Below are 17217 nucleotides of genomic sequence, written 5' to 3' on the forward strand. Positions count from 1 at the left end.
CCTAGGACTCTGCCTGCTACATGTTGAGTGCTTGCTCCATGACTGACGGATATTAGCATCATTTATTTAGATAAACCAATGGTTGTTTCTCAGCCTGGTCCCTCAGTTGCTGTGAACTTGTTCAGGTTTTCTGCTGTTCATTTTAAATTCTTCATGTTTCTACATCGAAATATTATTTCATGCACTTCTGGTTGGTTGCACCTTTTGCAAGTTCTATCCCCTGGATAAGAAAATGAATTTCAAATTTGTGTTCAGATGGGGCTTCCCAGATGGCGCTAATGTTACGTAAAGGACCCCCCAACCAATGCAGGAGATGTAAGAGACATGGGTTTGATCCCCTGGGTCAGGAAGATCCCCTGGAGGAGGGCACGGCAACCCACTGCAGTCTTCTTGCCTGGGAAATTCCATGGGCAGAGGAGCCTGGCAGGCTAGGGTTGCCCAGAGTCGGACACAACTGAAGTGACTTAGCACACACACAGTCAAAGGGTAAAAGGAAAGAACTGGTTCCTGCTGCTACAAAGGATATTAACCTCGCAGATGCGTGAGCTGGGGTCTCTCTTGGCAGCCAGCACTCTTTCTTGGTACTCCACTACCCAAGCGGACTGAGCTGCAGGAAGTCTTCACTCCGGAATAATGCGCACTTGAACTTCAAAAAGCAGATTGGACATCCATCCTGAGCCTCACCTGTTTGTCTTCATGTCCTCAGAATCGTGAACATGACCTCAGCGTTCGAATCTCGTGAGGCCACGAGATGGCATAATTTTGCCACAGAAGAGCCTCAAGTCTGGGGCGAGCCTCGGAGGGCCAAGCCGCTCTGGGCTCTCCTTGCTTCTGGGAGAGTCAGGTCTGTGTGGGCTCCAGGCCCTGCCTTCGGGACAGAGTCCTTCCAGTCCAGCCTGGTGACTGTGCCTCTGGGGGATCACGACTTAAATCAGGAGGAGCACCGTCCTCCCTGCAGACAGACCGATGGCTTAGGGGAGCCTAGTGATTTGTGTGTTTCATTGAAAACCCCAAATGTTGAACTGGCTGCTAAAACTCACAAACGGACAAATTCCCTTTCCCTTCCTCCCTCCCATCCCTCCCATGCCCCGCCCCCCACCTTATTCAGCAGCCTCCCCTTTACTTCTTTTGGCCTTGACCTTGCAGTTCTGCCTGGGGACCAGCTCACAGGTGCCAATGTAAATGGGAGAGAGTGCACAGAGTCCTCATGGGAAGGCAGGTGTGTGCCCTGGGCTGGAGAGAGTGCAGAGAGTCCTCCTGGGAAGGCAGGTGTGTGCCCCGGGCTTTCTGGAAGGACTTGTCTGGTTGCGTTGCGTCCACAGAATGAAGTTTCTGTTGTCTGACTGTTGTGTGTCGTCTGAGTTCTGGGTAGGAAGACTCTAGCTGGATGTAGATGCCTGTACATCCTGCCTGTGGAACTTGAGCTGAGATCAGGTAAGACAGATGTGTTATCTGCTGCGACTACCGGCATTTAACACGTCAGAACTTGTCATCTGACACTTAAGGTTGCCGAGGTGGGGTTGGGGTGAAAGGATAGATAATGAGTTTGGGATCGACACGTACACACGGTTGGGGTCTCTCTTGGGACTCCAAGAAAGTATTCATCTCTCAGTTGTGTCCGACCCCATGGGCTGTAGCCCACCAGGCTCCTCTGGCCATGGGATTCTCCAGGCAAGGACACTGGAGTGGGTAGCCTTTCCCTTCTTCAGGGGATCTTCCCAACCTAGGAATTGAACCCAGGCCTCCTGCATTGCAGGCAGATTGTTTGCCATCTGAGCCACTATACTGTTTGTACAATGGATAACCAACAAGAGCCTGCTGCACAGCACGGGGAGCTCTGCTCAATGTTATGTGGCGCCTGGACTGGAGGGGCTTGGGGGAGAATGGACACATGTCTGTGTGGCCGAGTGTCTGTGCTCTCCACCTGCAACTACCATAACACTGTCAGCTACACCCTGATACAAATGAAAAGTTAAAGAAATTAGGTGAGCGCTCCATTTACTGGCAATGGAGATCGACCAAGTTGCTTGGTGCTTGGGTGGTGGGTGCTGGTCCTGAAGACCTGAGTTCAAACCCCAAGCCCCTTGGCTGCATGGTTGGTCTCTGACAAGCTATTTAACCCCTTTGTGTCCAGTCTCTATCCATGGAAGAGGGAGCACAGTGGTATGTAGGCGCATCTTAAGTGCTTCCTACACACTTGTGATAATGTCCCAATTTTTATAGTAGCTCATCTTTGTCCTTTAGGATGTCTCCTTTCAAAATAACTTTAAAATGTTGCAAACACAGTAGATTTTGCTCATCAGTTCAGTTCAGTCGCTCAGTCGTGTCTGACTCTTTGTGACCCCATGAACCACAGCACACCTCCCTGTCCATCACCAACTCCCGGAGTTGACTCAAATTCATGTCCATCGAGTCAGTGATGCCATCCAGCCATCTCATCCTCTGTTGTCCCCTTCTCCTCCTGCCCTCAATCCCTCCCAGCATCAGAGTCTTTTCCAATGAGTCAACTCTTCGCATGAGGTGGCTAAAGTATTGGAGTTTTAGCTTCAGCATCAGTCCTTCCAAAGAACACCCAGGACTGATCTCCTTTAGAATGGACTGGTTGGATCTCCTTGCAGTCCAAGGGACTCTCAAGAGTCTTCTCCAACACCACAGTTCAAAAGCATCAGTTCTTCGGCGCTCAGCCTTCTTCACAGTCCAACTCTCACATCCATACATGACCACAGGAAAAACCATAGCCTTGACTAAACGGACCTTTGTTGGCAAAGTAATGTCTCTGCTTCTGAATATGCTCTCTAGGTTGGTCATAACTTTCCTTCCAAGGAGTAAGCATCTTTTAATTTCATGGCTGCAGTCACCATCTGCAGTGATTTTGGAGCCCCCAAAAATGAAGTCTGACACTGTTTCCACTGTTTCCCCATCTATTTCCCATGAAGTGATGAGACCGGATGCCATGATCTTAGTTTTCTGAATGTTGAGCTTTAAGCCAACTTTTTCACTCTCCTCTTTCACTTTCATCAACAGGCTTCTTAGTTCCTCTTCACTTTCTGCCATAAGGGTGGTGTCATCTGCATATCTGAGGTTATTGAGATTTCTCCCGGCAATCTTGATTCCAGCTTGTGTTTCTTCCAGCCCAACGTTTCTCATGATATACTCTGCATATAAGTTAAATAAGCAGGGTGACAATATACAGCCTTGACATACTCCTTTCCCTATTTGGAACCAGTCTGTTGTTCAATGTCCAGTTCTAACTGTTGCTTCCTGACCTGCATACAGATTTCTCAAAAGGCAGGTCAGGTGGGCTGGTATTCCTATCTCTTTCAGAATTTTCCACAGTTTATTGTGATCCGCACAGTCAAAGGCTTTGGCATAGTCAATAGAGCAGAAATAGATGTTTTTCTGGAACTCTCTTGCTTTTTCGATGATCCATCAGATGTTGGCAATTTGATCTCTGGTTCCTCTGCCTTTTCTAAAACCAGCTTGAACATCTGAAGTTCCCCTGGTCGGTAGGTGCCCAATATGCTACTGGAGATCAGTGGAGAAATAACTCCAGAAAGAGTGAAGGGATGGAGCCAAAGCAAAAACACAACTGGCGTTTTGGATTGTGATTTGACTGGTGATAGAAGCAAGGTCCGATGCTGTAAAGAGCAATATTGCATAGGAACCTGGAATGTTAGGTCCTTGAATCAGGGCAAATTGGAAGTGGTCAAACAGGAGATGGCAAGAGTGAACATCAACATTCTGTTAGGGGAAGCACGCTGATTGAAACTGCCCACCCTGGCCAGGCACCATAGTAACCATTTGCATGAGTTGTTTTATGACAGGAGATCCTGATAAGGAATACGGAACTAATAAGCCATCACCAACAGGAAGAGTTCGGGAAAGGTCAAAAGGAGACACCGCGTGTCCGTCCACTTCCCAGAATCCCTCTCGCCAGCATCCATCTTGGCTGAGCGATGCGTGCACCACCAGGAAAGACTCTGAATTAGAATGATTGGCCAAAGACCACCCGGAAACTAATCCCATCACCATAAAACCGGAGATTGCGAGCCACGCGGCAGAGCAGTTCTCCTGTGTTCCCTTACCTACTGCTCTCCACCCGGGCGCCCTTTCCCAGTAGAGTTTCTTGCTTTGTCAGCACATTTGTCTCCTCGGACAATTCATTCCCGAGTGTTAGACAAGAGCCCAGTTTCAGGCCCTGGAAGGGGTCCGTCTTCCTGCAACAAATGGCGACTCTGGCGAGGACTCTTCTTTGCTGAGACTGACATCCCGACCACTCGGGGTACTCAGGGGCCAGCTTGCCTGCCAATGGACCAGACCCAACAGCCGTAACTGGGACCCTTTTGTCCCTGGTCTCCTCCTGACGCAGACAACTGGCCAGAGTGCCCCGACCGGCAAGGAACAAGAGACTTTATTGACCTCTCTCCCGTTCCCTCACTCTTTCTTCTCCTTAACCCTTCCTATCCTTCCCCGTTTTTCTAGTCCCCCGGTCCTGGACACAGGAATCTGGTCAAAGGGCCTTCAGCCTGAGCTGAGGATTGGAGACTGATCACCTCCTCTTGGCAGAGAACTCGAATTCTGGTTCTGGCCTGGTCTGGTTTCTGGCAGGGCCGAGTTCCAGCCCTCTCTTCTCTGGAGGCCCAGGGAAAAGTCCCATAACGCCTGGGTATCTGCAGGTGGCAGGAGCCGTCTGTAAGGCCAGCCCTTTCGCCCCCCTCTCCCGTCTCCTCCCCCTTCTTCTTTCAACCTGGCTTCCTTTCCTGCCTTTGAAATCTTTGATGTTAGTACTTGGATCTGAAGTTGTGTCTCTATAGGAGGTTTTCTGAGAGACTGTATTCTTGTATTTAAGGGAGTGTCTGACGACATGCCAGGTTTACATGTGTGTGTTTTAAATCTGTGTTCTGTGTTGTGATTTTTCATGACCATTTTGCTTTGTCTGGCCGCCATTTGGTTTAGACCTGCCGCCATTTCGTTAGAACTTGATTTTCTTTCCCTGTGCCTTGAGACCAGGGCTCTCAGGAACACTTATCTAGACCATCTCTAACTCCTGAGACTGAGGGAAAAGGGGAAAAAGACTTTAAAAATTTTACTTATTTCAATTTTTTTTTTATAAACTAGTAAATTTTATATTGTAATATCTAATTCGTGACTAAACTTAGAAAATGAAGCCAGATCTTGCACTGTGTCTGTCTAAATATGTCTTGGTATGTCTTTGTCTCTGGGTAATATTTTGAGGTTAATTTGTAAATGAGCTCTATTTATTTGGCTTAAAAAAGGTAAGCACTTACAAATCAAATAATTCTAAATTAAACAATAAATTCCAGGTTCATGTGAACTGGGAAATATTCAGTATTAAATACCTGATATTAATGTTTGTTTGTTGACCTATCTAATATAGACATGTCTTAGAGTAATTAAGTAGAATATTTTCATTGTACCTAGGTTTAATAGAAGTTAAATATTATATCTGTTACAAGTTTATCAACAAGGAAATTACCTCGAGTGAAGAGACTTCTAAAAAAATGTAAATGAGATATGAGCTTTTATATAAACTCTATTAAGAATAATTATTCTTTAGAAATATCTGTCTAAAATAGTCTCTCCAGATTGGCGTAACTTAAATTTCTGAGGGTTGTGCCAAGTGTGCTAAGTGTTGGAAGTCTATTGAATAGTTAGGTCATTTCCAAATAAGATTTTGAAACATTTGCTACTAAACACTAATTTCCTTTTACAGAGAAACTAAAGAGATGTGGGACTATAAATGAATAATGCTTGGTGCCATCCTAAATGTTGTAAGAAAGCAAGGGTTTTAGAAATTATCACTGGTATTTATGCTCACCAATCTATAAAATGCTAATATAAAATTCTTGGTTGCTGAATGAAAGTACAAAGTGTGTTTTCAGTAAAAAAAAAAGAAAGAAAAAGGTATGAAAAATACTAAAGAGTTATGCATGATCAGGATTTTCTAAAATTGGATTACAATTAGTTAGATAAATGAATTTTGTTAGATATGACACAGCCATAAGAAAACTGGTTAGAGTCAGCTGGGTCCAAGATGGCGGAGCTGACTCTCACTAGACGTTGAGCCGTAGCATTTACGCCCATTGTGACATATCAGCAAGCTAAATGATGCGCCCGTCAACACTGACTAAATCTGACCAATGTTCTAAACCCCTTTAATTGATCTTTTCCATAAAACTTCCTAAATAGAATTCTTTTGAAGTTCTTTCGACCTCTAGCTAACTTTGGGGTGCTTCAGAGGGCCCCTGAAACATCCCAAAGAGCGATATTAAACTGTGTTTATTTGGTTGGTTAAATTACATGAAAAAGACTATCAAATGAGTAATAAATCCACTCATGTTATAATGTATGGTAAAATTACTAATACAGATATCCTAGAAATTATATGGAGTTCTTAACATTCTGATATGTCCTGGTATTCTAATGGAAAACCTGATGACTTCACAAAAGTTAACAGAAGGACTGAATGAACCAGAGAATATGCTTATAACTTTTATGGTTTCTATCTGAAAAATGATTGGTTTTCAGGGAGTAGGGAAAACCTTCCTCTCAAACGAATTATGACAATACTTTGGTAAAATTAAACGTTATAAACAAAGCAATTATATTTTCTCTCTATCTGACTCCTCCAGAAATTAGAAATTCTTAGGTTTCCAGTAAGTTTATCAAATGAGTTAGGAATGTTATCTCATGGGTACAAAAATCTCAAGAAATTTTTGAGACCTTAAAAAGGGAAGCATTCAACTAGATTTGTTAGGCAAAATCTGTGATAAGCCTTTGGTGTGAGTTTCCCAGCCCTCTTTTATTTTAAAAGTCCAGGCTGAGACTCTATAAATGTTTTGGCAAAATAAAAAGTCTATAGTCAATTATGGTTATATAAATCATCAGACCAAAATTAGTGAGAACAGACCTATTTTGCAAACAAACTAGCCTTAATTTGGTTATATTTGATTAAAATGAGGGTAATTTTAGGGAGAAAAAGATATTTCAAAAAATGTTAAATCCCAGTTTGTTAATGGGGGTCTGCATCTAGTTAAGACTCATCTCTTAGATAGTTCTTTGCTGTTATGTGATATTAATGTAAAATTTAATTGAATTCTTAAAGAACACCCTAAGTTTGTTTCTGAAGCTTATTTCAGTTTGTTTCTGAAGCTTATCTATCTTTGGATGAAGATCAGATGCCTCATGACCTGCAACCAGGACTGGAAAAAGACATAATTTAAGGGACTGTCTCCAACCTGGATGGAAGGACTTTTTTTTACCAGGTACTCTTAACTAGCTCATGCACAATGAAACTGAAGGGAAATTAACTCTTAGATTATTTCCCACTTGCAAAGGCCCCTACAGTGGATTGGTCTATAGAGAAGACAGCTGACCTGATCTCACCTTAAAATGATGCTCAAGCAGGAGAAACTACACTACACCAGGATGGGAAGACGATGACATCAGAGGTAGGCAGCTTGCCCGAGATGCTGGACCTGATTCATATGATCATTTATGTTTTCTTGACTTCTTAGACCTTTGCATATAAATCAAATCCTTTTCTATCATAGGCCTGATTCTATGCTAGTTTTAAAAATCAATTCAATTGTTGGGTTTGTGGCCAATTACCTGTGTCTAGTTCTGGGTTACCTTGTTAAATTTCTCTACTACAAGACTCTAACTGGTTGGCCCTGAGAAAATTTACTTAAAAAAACAATTATAGTCATATTCAGGTTACTGTGATGTTACTATACGGGATCCCCTCACCGGGCCAATTAATAATGCCTGCTCTGACTCTGGCCATAAATTTGAGCCTTTATCTATTACTCAAGCACAATCAGAGCAACAAGTAAAGTTTCAGCAAAGGAGGAAAAATCTACCACAATTATGGGATGGATTTATATAGATAACACCAGGCTATGGTAATTTAGGTTTAAAGTCTCCTCTGTGTTGGAAACAATTAAATCATACTAAGGATAATCACTCTAGTAACACTAGAAAACTGGGCTATGTGCCTTATAGATAGTGGTGCCAATATATAATTTCCCTGGAAGATAAAGATTCTACAGAGCAGACTAAGTCAGATGACCTGAGATCTACTGGGCTATATCTAATGGAAGCTCTTAAGTCTTCCTTGTGACTTTACTAATACTGCTGGCTATGTTATTTGTATTTCACCTGTTTTACAAAATTACTGTTTCTTACACCGTCAAATGCCTGTGTGAGGCCTCTAACAGAATAATATATAGTGCCAATAAGATCGATGATGGTAACAGTGTAACTCTAGATATGGGGAGAAGCAACAAGAGGGGATATTTTCCTGGACCAAGAGGCTAGCAAGACAGGTGGTCCAGAGAATTTTGGATACTGTTTCATGGCCTAGTCCAGTAACAGCACATTGAGTGGCCTGTCAACAAAATCTTTGCCAAACCTGAGAATGGACGTTCTCAGCACCGTGGGATAAAATGGTCATGAAATGCCCCCCTCAAAATCATGGTCAAGTTTATGAGCAAGAGAGGGCTCTGCCAACTGAAGACTGACACTTGCCGGCTTCATCTACAAAGATTAAATCATGGCCACTGAAACTGCTGACTTTCAACGCCCCTGAAAGGAGCTCAGGGTGAAAACCAGGAATGGGGCACTCTGTGCTCTGGGAAAAACTGGCATAACAGGCCTTCAGATAGTTATATCTTTTCAGGAGAAGATTTTATGAGTCCCAATTCTTGCATCTTCTCATACCTAGAGGAACACTGGCGTCATTAATGGTGAAATCTGCTTTGGCTAACTAGGTGATGCCATAGGTGTACTTTCCGATTAGACCTTGTGTTGCTAAACACTTGCGTTTTCTGAGTCGTGTCAGGCTTGGATGCCACCATTCTCAAAACAATGTCTGCTGGAAGCCGGTAACTGCAATCTTTTTATAAAACTAGGCAACTGGCTACAAGTCTCCCTGAAGTGCCAGGTCCAGACTGGGTTTCAGGCCTATTCTTCTAAAAAGAAATGAGATTTATTTTGTCTACTAAATTCCAGTTTTCACTCCTCCAACTACTTCTAATTGGGTCTGTTACACCAAAATGGCAGACCAAGGGACTGAGATTTTAATCATATAAGACTCAGATCTAGAACTTGGAACTCAGAAATACTTCCAATTCAGTGTTTATACTCCAAGCTGAGGCAGTCTTATGCTCCATTTTGACAGGAAGTTATCACAGTCATAGTTGCCTGCTGCTGCTGCTGCTGCTGCTAAGTTGCTTCAGTCGTGTCCAACTCTGTGTGACCCCATAGACGGCAGCCCACCAGGCTCCCCCGTCCCTGGGATTCTCCAGGCAAGAACACTGGAGTGGGTTGCCATTTCCTTCTCCAATGCGGGAAAGTGAAAATTGAAAGTGAAGTCACTTAGTCGTGTCCGACTCTAGCGACCCCATGGACTGCAGCCCACCAGGCTCCTCCGTCCGTGGGATTTTCCAGGCAAGAGTGCTGGAGTGGGGTTACAGACGGAGTAGAACTCTGTGGGGCTCTGGAGTGAGATCTGTTCTGTGTCCTCCATTTCTCGTCTGTAGGATATAGGCTTCATTCAGCCTCCTTGACCTTCCCTGAGCTCCAAAGGGTGGATTCAAACAATTGCTAATCAGGGAAGGGAGGGGATACAGAAACAGGAGAAACAATCAAAGGTTGGTGCAGCCTCCAGATAGAGTCCTGGTTCCTACTCAAAGGAATATACATAACAATGTCTTTGCGCCCCCACCCAGGTGGGGATGGTAACTTCAGACTGAACACAAGATTCCTGGAGCACAGCTCTGTTGCCTCACCACCAACCAATCAAAAAGGGTCACAAACCCTGCAGCCCTCACCCCAAATGTTGCCTCCTGTTTCTGGGGACCAGAGATAACCATCCTGTTAGGTCTCCTGTTTGGCCCTTGTCTATTTCATCTCTGAGAGGGGCAAACAGTTTCAGACTAAATTGCTGTTATTATAACGGTGAATGCTGGTTTCAGGCAAAAAATAATCTTGACTTAGATCTGGTAGAGAGAGACTTCTGCTCTGCGAGGCAGGCTACGCCCATGCACAGCAGGAAGAAGTTACGGAAGAAAGAGACCTCCGCCCCAATTCCCAAGAAGTATCTTGAGTATGAAGTCTCTCGGGGGGAGTTGTTAGGGGAAGCACACTGATTGAAACCGCCCACCCTGGCCAGGCACCATAGTAACCATTTGCATGAGTTGTTTTATGACAGGAGATCCTGATAAGGAATACAGAACTAATGAGCCACCACCAACAGGAAGAGTTCGGGAAAGGTCAAAAGGAGACACCGCGTGTCTGTCCACTTCCCAAAATCCCTCTCGCCAGCATCCATCTTGGCTGAGTGATGCGTGCACCACCAGGAAAGACTCTGAATTAGAATGATTGGCCAAAGACCACCCGGAAACTGATCTCATCATCATAAAACCCGAGACTGCGAGCCACATGGCAGAGCAGCTCTCCTGGGTTCCCTTACCCTACTGCTCTCCACCCGGGCGCCCTTTCCCAATAAATCTCTTGCTTTGTCAGCACATGTGTCTCCTCGGACAATTCATTCCGAGTGTTAGACAAGAGCCCGGTTTCGGGCCCTGGAAGGGGTCCTCCTTCCTGCAACAATTCTAGGAATCAGCAAACAACTAAAATGGACTGGAATGGGTGAATTTAGCTCAGATGACCATTATATCCACTACTGCGGGCTGGAATCCCTTAGAAGAAATGGAGTGGCCATCATGGTCAACAAGAGTCCAAAATGCAGTACTTGGATACAATCTCAAAAACGACAGAATGATCTCTGTTCGTTTCCAAGGCAAACCATTCAATATCACAGTAATCCAAGTCTATGCCCCAACCAGTAACGCTGAAGAAGCTGAAGTTGAACGGTTCTATAAAGACCTACAAGACCTTTTAGAACTAACACCCCCAAAACATGTCCTTTTCATTATAGGGGACTGGAATGCAAAAGTGGGAAGGAAGGAAGTCAAGATTTTGCTCCTATCCTTCACCTAATTTCTCCCACTCTTAACATATTACATCACCAGACCCCAGTGATCAAAACCAGGAAATTCATGTGGATGCAACTGAGTAACTAAGCTGGAAATTTTATTCATGTCTCTCCAACTGTCTGACTAACACGCTCCTTTGAGTCAGGACCCAGTCCCTCTGTGACCAGCAGCCCAGCCCCGGGGGGCTTCCTGCGCCTTTCACAACCTGAGCACTTGGGAGGGCTCTGGCAAGCGAGTCCGTGGAATGTCTTTTGCTTTGGGATAATCTGATATTTCCTCACAGTTACACTGAGCTGATGTGTTTGGGGCAAGAATCCCGCAGAACTCTCTGCATCCTATGGAGAACGACAGGGTGTCGAGAGTCTTCCTCTCTAACCAGGGGTTTCAAATCTGGTAGATTCCACCAATGGAGGTTGAAGGAAAACAATAGAAAGAATTTTTTTTTTTCTGGAAAGTTGCAAAAAAGCAAACCTAGAGTTTCTAGTGCCAACGCAATTTACATAGTGTTTACATCATACTTAAAACTATTTACATAACGTTGACATTTTATGAGGGGGGGGTCTTGGAACCAATTAGAACCAATCAGAACGATTGTTCTGCTAATGTTGATGATTCGGGTGGTGTCAGGGGGGTTTCCTCACTGTAGAGTCTCTGTTTTTCTTCGTCGTTGGTACACACCCATGGGCTTCCCTGGTGGCTCAGACAGTAAAAAGAATCTGCCTGCAATGCAGGAGACCTGGGTTCCATCCCTTGGTCGGGAAGATCCTCTGGATTCCCTGGGTCAGTAAGATCCCCAGCAGGAGGGAATGGCGACCCACTCCAGTATTCTGGCCTGGAGAATTCCGTGGACAGAGGAGCCTGGTGGGCTATGGGGTCACAAAGAGTCTGACACAACTGAGTGACTGGTACACACACACTCACTTCGAGGAGGTGTACCGAGACTCCACTGTGGTTTCTCATCATGCTGACACCTGCCACGTTTAGCAACAGTAGGTGGTTCTGGCTTACAGACATAATCACTGTGGTGTCAGCCTGAGGGAAATTTTCTATTTCCATATTTGCATATGTCTTTGTGATTCTGTTATAAGGAAGAGCTGCCCCTTCTCCACTGTATGAATGCTTGTGTATGTGTTCAATCATGCATTCGTTCCTCACTGATATGACTGTGGACTTACGGGTATCGATTTTATGCTGTGGGTTAGTAATTACTGTCATTGTTTATTTTGTTGCTCAAATTATCCCATATTTCGCCTCTGGGGCTCCTGTGGTCTGTCCATGTTCCCTCATCGTTTTCTGAGCGCTTGCTTAACTTCTGACACCATGCATGTTCCAGGCTCATGGTGTGTTTTCCCAACACCACACGGAGTTAACCGTTTTGCAAGGAGTCTTGCTTCCTTTATTGGAGACTCATACTTAGAAACAAATATCTGGCCTCCAGGTGTGCCACTGTCCCGGGGGTGTCCTTGCCTCTAGGCTACCCAAGCAGACAGAACTGGGGCGACATGTGGACCCCTTGAGGTTATTCCCTCAGCTCCCATCATCCCCTCCTCCTCTTTGCCTGAATCATAGCGCCTTTTCCTGACGGTGAGAAGCCTGGTTTTCATCCCCGCGTTGTGTTTACATAGCCGCTCAGTCCTAGATTAACCGCACTGCACTTCGGACGAAGTGTGCTGCCCTTGCCCCTGCGGGAAACACAGTTCCGAACGACAGTAAAATACTTGAGCATGGGTCGCTCTGTCCTGAGCTGCACCGTGTGGTCAGTAAACCGTTTTCCAAACGTATCAGGTTAGTGATGGGTTCCTCTGGAACCGTTGTGTCCCGGCTGGCACCCCACATCTTGGCCGATTCTAAGTGCTGTTCTGGGGAAGTCGTTCCAGACGCACAGCGGTCTGGCTCCCCTCCCCCTCACTCCCCCGCCCGTCCCCACCCTTCCCGCATTGGTGACTAATCTCCTGTCTGATTTATGCATCTGCATTTCTTTTGCACAGAAAGCAGACGTGTTCTTTCGCCATCTCCCTTCTCTCTTACAGGAGGACAGGATACTAAACACTCTTGTACTTCACCTTTTTCACTTAGCAGTATATCCCGTAATATCCATATCAGTTCTTACAAGTCCTCGTTTTTTTAACAGCTGAATAATGCTGCTTTGTGTTCAACAGTTTTCTCAATGACTACTTAGGTTCTTCCTACATTTTTTCAACAACAAATAATGCTACAATGAATAACAACATATATACATATACTCACACATATACACACACACATGTACACATACATATACATTTTGATTATATGTACACATATGTACATCTGGTGGCTTAGCGATAAACAATGCGCCTGCCAATGCAGAAGACTTAAAGAATGCAGGTTTGACCCCTGGGTGGGGACGATCCCTTGAAGAAGGAAATGGCAACCCACTCCAGTATTCTTGCCTCGAGAATCCCACGGACAGAGGAGTCCATGGTGTCACAAAGAGTCGGACACAAGTGAGCAACTGAGCACCCAGCCACACATACACATAAACACTTGCATACAGATGTATATCTGGAGTTAGGAGTTAGCTACTACTGTATAGCAAGTCACTTCCAAATGTAGTATCTTAAAACAGCAGCTCTTTATCACTTTACAGAATCTGCTGATCAGGAATCCACGCACAACTCAGCCGGGTCGCCTGGCTCTGGGTCGAGGTGCCAGCAGGAGGTGGTCTCACTCAAAGGAGGACCTGCATGCAAGCTCGCGGGGCGGCTGTGTGCGGGATGTGAGCCCTCTGCAGCGCTGGGCTGAGAGCCTCACTTCCTGCCTGGCTGGAGGCCGCCCTGAGTTCCTGGGTTGTCTGCAGTGGCTCATTGCTTCGAGTCTGTCTTCCTTCCATGTGAGCGAGCAAGACAGAGCAAAACCTGAGTCCAGTCTTTTTGCAACCTGATCTCAGATGTTGCCTTCTGTCCCTTTCATCACATTCTGTTCATTAGAGGTGTGTCACTCCTGGTAACTCAGGTGGTAAGGAATCTGCCTGCAATGTGGGAGACCTAGGTTTGATCCCTGAGTTGGGAAGATCCCCTGGAGGAGGGGATGGCAACCCACTCCAGTATTCCTCCCTGGAGAATCCCATGGACAGAGGAGCCTGGAGGGGTACAGTCCAGAGGTCGGGCACAACTGAGTGACCGGCACTTTCACCAGGTCTGGGTAACACTTAAGGGAGAAAGGAGTGTGGGGCACAAGCCCCAGGACGCAGGGCGCCTGGGGACCGTCCAGAGCCTGCCTGCTGCAGAACGGATCTTCAGGGCACATTCTCAGAAGAGAACTGCTAGTTCAGAGTGTGTGTGTGTGTGTGTGTGTGTGTGTGCGTGCGTGTGTGCCGGCAGGTGGATCACACAGATTTGCATCCCCACCAGTCACGTGTAAGAGTGTGTTTGCCCATAGCCTGGACAGTTGGGTGTACCACCAGACATTTCTATTTTTACCAATCTGGCAGGTGAAAAAATAGTATTTCAATGAAAAAACATGCTCACAGTCATTCATAATGAAATAAAAATAAAACAACATTGAAACACTGGTGTTTTCCTTCTGTACTTCCATATCATGTGTGAAGAGACATTTTACTTCTTTGCTGATGTTACACCTGCAATTGAATACTTTTTATCTAACTGCATTGCTGAGCGTATGCCGTGTGGAATAGTTAAGAAAATGCCGGGCATACCTTACTTTGACCTTCCCGGTGGGTCAGATGATAAAGAGTCCCCTGCAGCGCTGGAGACCTGGGCTTGACCCCTGGGTCAGAAAGATCCCCTGGAGGCGGGCACGGCTACCCACTCCAGTATTTTTGCCTGGAGAATCCCATGGACAGAGGAGCCTAGCGGGCTACAGTCCATTGGGTCGAAAAAAGTCAGATACTACTGAGCAACTAACACACCTTTACCTTGTTCTTTATGTTAGTAAAAATGCCTCTAATGTTTCTTCATTAAATAAGATGCTGGCTTCAGGACCAAAGAATATCTATGTTATTATTATTATTATATTAAGAAAGTATCTTAAGTAAGTAATTTTTATCAGGAATGGTTCTGAATTTTGTCCAAGACTTTAACTGCTTCTGTGGACATAATTATGTCTTCCTGGATCTGTAAAAATGTGTATAATATTGATGGATTTTCAGATATTGAATCAACTTTGCTTTCCTGGAATAACTCACACTTGGTCATGACAAATTATTTTCTTCATGTGGTATTGACTTCTACTTGCTAACATTTTATTTGTATTTTTGTCACCCTCTATCCTTAATCTTGGAGAAGGCAATGGCACCCCACTCCAGTACTCTTGCCTGGAAAATGCCATGGACGGAGGAGCCTGGTGAGCTGCAGTCCATGGGGTCTCGAAGAGTCAGACACGACTGAGCGACTTCACTTTCACTTTCCACTTTCATGCACTGGAGAAGGAAATGGCAGCCCACCCCAGTGTTCTTGCCTGGAGAATCCCAGGGACGGGGGAGCCTGGTGGGCTGCCGTCTATGGGGTCACACAGAGTCGGACACGACTGAAGCGACAGCAGCAGCAGCAGCAGCATCCTTAATCTTTCAGTATATTTCTGTTTTAATCATGCCTCTTCTAGACATCATATTATTGCATATATTTTTTCTATATTCAATCTGTCTTTATCTTTTATATTTGATAAGTTTTGTCTATTTATAATTATTATAGTGACCGTATGTTAGGATTTGGTTTTGTGATCTTATGCTTTGCTTTTATCGAACTTTTTTTTCTTTTTTGCTTCTTTTTATTCTCTTTTCCTGCTTTCTCTTGATCATTTTGAGTTTTCTGCCAGTTTAAAAGGTTAAAGACTATATTTTTGTTCTTACTGTGGCTAACCTCAATTTAAAACCTATAATCATGCATATTTACCAGTCGTAGTAAACTTGGCAATATCTTACTGTGTCTTACAATTCAGGATGCTCTGCTCCTGGTTTTGGTCTCCCTCTGCCTTCAGCCCCCATGGTGCTGATATCTTAGTTCTGGACTGCTGCGGACACAGTCTGTTCCCCACTTGGTTCCTATTGTAGACCTTTCCTAGGCATTGCATCACCCTCAGCTCCGTGTCTCGTATAGCAGTGCCCTGGTTTTGTCTCTTTTCGTGTCTGAATCCTGCCTCCAAGAGCCTTTTTCAGTGGATGGCAACATTTTTGAGGCTTGTATGAGTGAGAATGTTTATATTCTCACATCTGAATGACAATTCAGACTTTAAAAAGCTAACATTCGAAGCCGTTTTCTTTTACTACTTTAAACCCATTAAAGGACGTGTTGCCTGGCGGCACGGTGGACAAGCACCCACCTGCCGATGCAGGGACAAGGGGTTGACCCCTGGTCCGAGAAGATTCCTCATGCATGGAGCAGCTGAGTCCACGCGCCACAGCTGGTGAGCCTGCATTCTAGAGCCTGAAACTGCCACTACTGAAGCCCATGCACCCTAGAGCCCAGGTTTGGAAACCAGAGGAGCCACTGCAGGGAGAAGGCTGTGCATACCGCGACTAGAGAGTTGCCCCCTTTCTCTCTGCAGCTAGAGAAATCTGGAGCATGGCAGTGAAGACCCAGCACAGCTGAAAATAAATAAAATTATTTAAAAAAACCAAACCCATTACACCAGTATCCTCTTGTAGTCTTTTCCTGCCAAGCTGTCTCTTACTCCTTTGCAGGTAGAGTGAGGATAAAATTCAACCACGAAGCTTCTGCGAGTAGAGGGGCACTGCTAGGAATGAAGCTTGGGCCGCAGATGGAAACCAGAAGGGCCTCGAGTACACAGAGACACCCTTCTCCAGGGGACCTTCCCAACCCAGGGATCGAACCCAGGTCTCCCGCATTGCAGGCGGATTCTTTACCCGTTCAGCTACCAGGGAAGCCCAAAATGGAGACACAGGCTCTACTTACTGGCTGGTTGTTTAATCACCCTGCTTACAGATGCGTAATTCTCTCTCTCTGGAAGCCTTTAGAGTTTTCTCCTTGCATCTGATGTTCGTGGGTTTTGTTTTAGCACTTCTTGTGTGGATTTGCTGTCGTTCCCCCATCTATGAATTCTTTCCGTGTGATCCCGTCTTCCTCCATCCCTCCCTGCCCCCCACCCTCCTCCTCTCTTTCCCTCCCTCCCTCCCTCCCTTCCCTCAGTCTGTGTCTCTGTGACTCCTGCTGTAACCTCTCTTCTGGACTTTTTATTG

At 45.2% G+C, this 17217-nt stretch overlaps 1 long non-coding RNA gene across 1 annotated transcript; it reads left to right on the forward strand.

Annotated features, from left to right (window-relative positions):
• Positions 1-1183: 1183 nt before the first annotated feature.
• Positions 1184-10550, forward strand: LOC139184991 (uncharacterized). Its single transcript, XR_011568575.1, has 2 exons — positions 1184-1434; positions 7174-10550. It is a non-coding gene; the product is annotated as an uncharacterized lncRNA (long non-coding RNA).
• Positions 10551-17217: the final 6667 nt, after the last annotated feature.

This window comes from Bos indicus, chromosome 9 (genome assembly GCF_029378745.1).
Source record: "Bos indicus isolate NIAB-ARS_2022 breed Sahiwal x Tharparkar chromosome 9, NIAB-ARS_B.indTharparkar_mat_pri_1.0, whole genome shotgun sequence".
Classification (NCBI taxonomy): Eukaryota; Metazoa; Chordata; class Mammalia; order Artiodactyla; family Bovidae; genus Bos; species Bos indicus.